Genomic DNA, 207 nt, shown 5'->3' on the forward strand with positions numbered 1-207 from the left:
TGAATCCGAAAAAAGTGTGTGGGGGTCGTATGTCTTACGCAGGTGCTCAAGGCCAAAATCCAAAACACTGTGGATTGTTAAACTCGCTTTGGGTGGGTTACCAAAATCATATACATATTATATATATACAGTACACACATAGAAATTATCTCTATTTTTTCCATTTTGTAAGGCAATGAAATGGTGACAATTTAATAAATACTAGAA

The sequence above is a fragment of the Nanorana parkeri genome, unplaced genomic scaffold (assembly GCF_000935625.1).
Source record: "Nanorana parkeri isolate BGI_ZX_2015 unplaced genomic scaffold, ASM93562v1 scaffold1901, whole genome shotgun sequence".
NCBI classification, from domain to species: Eukaryota; Metazoa; Chordata; class Amphibia; order Anura; family Dicroglossidae; genus Nanorana; species Nanorana parkeri.